The following is a 4330-nucleotide window of genomic DNA, read 5'->3' as shown; positions in this document are numbered from 1 at the left end:
TTTTTCTAAGATCTATGGCCTCTCCAGTCATGTGTATTTGGTTTTGTTTACAGTACCTCACATGAGTTTCCTCCCATTGAGTGGGCTTTAAATCCAATTAGGTAGTTGTTGATAGTCCCCCAAGATAAAAGGGACACTACGGCACCAATGTCATTTGTTGTGCTAGTCATTGACATGGTTGTTAGGCCTTGAAGCAGGGGTTGGACCATCAATTGATGTTCTCCCTTAGCAGCTTGTGTAGTGCTCTCCAAAGCTATTAGAGCTAACCTTCAGGGGAAGTGACTTCCAGATCAGTTCCAGCTCTGTTGCTCCAAATCCTATGTCTGAAATATGTCTTTTCTTCAGCAACAGGGTCTTACCTTCAAGTTCTGGGAGGCAACTGATTTTTGTAGATAGATTCTTGTAACCAGGCATTTAGCTGAAAGTGTTTATCACTTCTAGAAGTTTTCTGATGGTATTTTTTGGAACTCTTATGTAAAATAGCCTATCATCTACAAATAAGGATAATTTGACTTCTTCTTTTACAATTAGCACCCTTTTAATTTCACTCTCTTGTCTTATTGCTATAGGTAGAGTTTTAGGCACTATATTGAAAACAAGAGGGGATAGTCAACAGCTTTGTCTGATTCTTGATTTTAATGGGAATGCTTCATGTTTATCTCCATGTAGAATATTTGCTGTGGGTTGTTGTATATAGCTTGAATTATGGTGATGTATGTTCCTTCTAGTCCTATTCCCTCTAGGACTGTTATTATGAATGCAAGGTGAATTTTGTCAAGGGCCTTTTCTGCGTCTTTTGAGATGACCATGTGATTTTTGTCTTTAAGTCCCTTTATGTGATTTATTATGCATATTGACTTATGTATATTGAACCATGCCTGTTATCTCTGAAATAAAGCTGAATCAATCAGGGTAGATGATCTTTCTGATCTGCATCTAAATGCAGTTTCTAAGTATTTTGTTGAGAATTTTTGCATCTATGTTCATTTAAAATGTAGGTCTACAGTTTCTTTTTTGCCTTGTTTTGTTTTGTCTTTACCTCATTTGATATTAGAGTAACACTGGCTTCATAGAAGGGACTGGAATCTCTCCCTCTTTTACTATCTTTTAAAAAATATTTTAATTGGAGCTGGAGAGATGGCTCAGAGGCTACAAATACTGATGGTTCTGACATCTGGCAGAAAAATCTGGTTCAAATCCCAGCAGCCACATGGTGGCTAAAAACAGTCTGTAACTCCAGTTTTAAATGATCCAACACCCTCTTCTATCCTCTGAGGGCACTGTAAGACATGGGTGCACTTGTACAGTGAACCAAAACCAGTGCATCACATAGTCTGTATCAGAGGCTATACTGTTATTGCCTTCGAGCAGCTATACTTTTTCTATAAGCCACAAATGATGCTGGCCAGACTTAAAAGTCTATTTGATTGCTTACAAGTTTCTTTCTGGAAGTCTGGTCAGTACAGAATCTGTAATAATCAGCATTATCCTGGGCAGTGAGATCATCAGGACCCATGTAGTATTTTGTTTCACAGACCAATCCATTCTATTTCCCAGCAATGACTTGTTCTGTGTTCTGCTAATGGTACTCCTTGGGTAACATAGTCCAAAGGCTTGGTCACTGTTACTGGCCCTGGGGGAAAAGGGGGAAAGTCTCTGCATAGTACTGGATTTCTCCATGGTGGGCCTGATACTGATTATAACATTATGATCTGGGCTTAGTTATCTCTTTCTCCCCCAAGCTAGTGGTGTCTTAGCCATGATGCTTTGCTTAGACTTCAGAAAGGAGTCACATCAGAGCTTTTCACCCTGCATTCTTCTGTGGGGATGTCATTTATTATTATCATTATTATTACTACTATTGTTGTAAAAGCAAACATGGTGGTCTTTCACCTGGTGTGCTTAGCACTTCTGATGGCTTTGTGTCTCAAAAGCTAAACAGATTGACATTTTGCAGAAAGATGATAATTACAGAGTCATATTCAACCACCATCTCACTGTACACAGCTTAGTCAGACCTATCCACTAGCTCTGTGATGGCCTCAAAAACTGGCAGAGTTTAGATGAGAAAAATATTTGCCTAATAGCCACTGAAGTGAGAAAAATGTAATAGGAGAGTCTTAAAATGTCCTATTTCCAGAGAAATGCCACCATTCCATCTCTTTTATGGCTCCTTGGAAGAGCCCCATTTACACTTGATGGTATTATTTCATCTAACCAGGTCACTCACTAAGGAAAGCCCTGTTCTTAGAGTATATCTCCAAAGATAAAGAACTATATAGCATTGTGGTTTTCTGGTGTGTAAACATCAGTTAGATCAAATAATAATGTATGCAAACTCACAGAACATGGGTAAAATCAAAGACTTTGAAAAATCTCCAGTACATACTCAGGATCATGAAAATTCTACATGTTAAAATATATCTACATGTCTCTAAAAAGGCCTGGGAAAGACTATCTTTTTTAGATAAGGTCTCATTGAACATGGTATATAACTAAGGCTGATCTCCTTATGCTCCTTGTTCATCCCCGAAGTGATGAGATTGCAGGTATGCATCATCATTGCAATCCTAACCTGTCATCACTTTGAGGAAAAATGCAGCTAGAAATAAGGATAAGAATTTAAACTACTGAAATATTCAAGATATACTCCAAGATAAACACATGTATGTATGTATGTATGTATGTATGTATGTATGTATATGAGAATGAAAGAATTAATGGTTTACAAATTAAATATATATTATTATCAGTAGAACACTAAGCTGAGTAGAAAATTCCTAGACTACCCGTATCAGGGAATAAAAATTGAGCACTAAGAAAACTAAACAAATGGTGGCAATTTTATTAGTTATTCTATTATTATTATTATTTTAATAACCACATGATTAGAAGAAGCATTTCATTACAGCTTTAACATATTCAGTAACACACTCCAGAGCAAGGATACATCTCTTCCAAAAGTGGCTGTAAACTTTTAGGTTCACGATTGAATTAATACCGTTATACAATATTGAACTCAGCATAAACACTGTAAGACATAAAATTGAATGATTTCTTTAAAGAAGATCTCCGTTTTATTTTAAAATATGCTGTTTCCTACATTTTTAATCCTACTAAAGCTTAGATGTTTGCACATGTGTCTTTAATATCTATGTATCTGATTAATACTAGTCACAGTCAGTTACACTCGGATCCTTGGCACCTGAGTATGGATATAAAGTTATCAGGTGGATTTCAATGGTAACGTTTATCACCACTACAGATTAACATGAAGTAAATTTTTATGCTTCCTCCTCAAATATGTCTTCTTCTTTAATTTGTTAATTTTTTGTGTGTATGTAATACAGAACATCCCACACAATCTTATTCATCTATATACCCATGTCTCAAATGGCACCCTCCCATAGCCACACACACACACACACACACACACACACACACACACACACACACACACACACACACACACTGGAGCCCATATACTCTGTCATCCCTGTTACTGTCCACTGTGTTGTCAGAGCCCCCAGCCATTCCCCAGTATTTGAACATCTGCTGAATCTAGTCAACCTCTCTAAAGATCCTTATTTTAGGAAGATCAGCTGTTCCTCATCTAGCAGCAATCAGGTGTTAATATTCCTATAGATAAGATTGCAGTCTACTGTTCATTTTCCCAGTTTTATGCTGGGATACTGTCTGGGAGTATTTTGAGCCACCCTGGACAATAACTCAAAGGAAGATATCTCCTGTCTGGCATTGTTTCCTGTTACATAGCCTTTAGCTATGCATATGGACTCTCAAAAATTATATTAACCCCATTAATCTTTGGTTATACTTTCCTTTTGGGTGTTTAAGACCCTACAATTGGCCCAGATAAACCAATTTATTTTTACTCTTAAGGTCATTTCAGGATCTGTTTTGCAGGGGCCACATGGGCTTTGGAGGAGCCCCTGTGTCCTTTCTTTTGTGAGTTCCACCTATGTGAAGATAAGGCAAAGGGCCTGCTCGACCATGGCTGGCTTCACTTGGAATCATGGAGGAAATGTTTCTTCTGTGTTGACCCTCCTCTTGTAAACTGGACACTGGTTGATGTCCATCTGGTGGGGTCTCCGTGGCCTCCTTGCTCAAGAGGATAGGTGAATCACCACAGTTACAGGACATTTTGAGAGATGCTTATAGTCCACTGGAACTTAGTTCACCTAGGAGAGAAAGAAGTAAAAACTGTAATTTATGTCCCCCTGTCCAAATTAGTATAGGCCTCAAAGTATGGCTGTTAAACACCCAAGGTTAGTTCTACCAGTCTGGTACTTTTAATTACCATGTGCCATGT

Source organism: Nannospalax galili, unplaced genomic scaffold (genome assembly GCF_000622305.1).
Source record: "Nannospalax galili isolate Female #2095 unplaced genomic scaffold, S.galili_v1.0 scaffold936, whole genome shotgun sequence".
In the NCBI taxonomy this organism is placed as follows: Eukaryota; Metazoa; Chordata; class Mammalia; order Rodentia; family Spalacidae; genus Nannospalax; species Nannospalax galili.
This window is presented reverse-complemented; position numbering follows the sequence as displayed.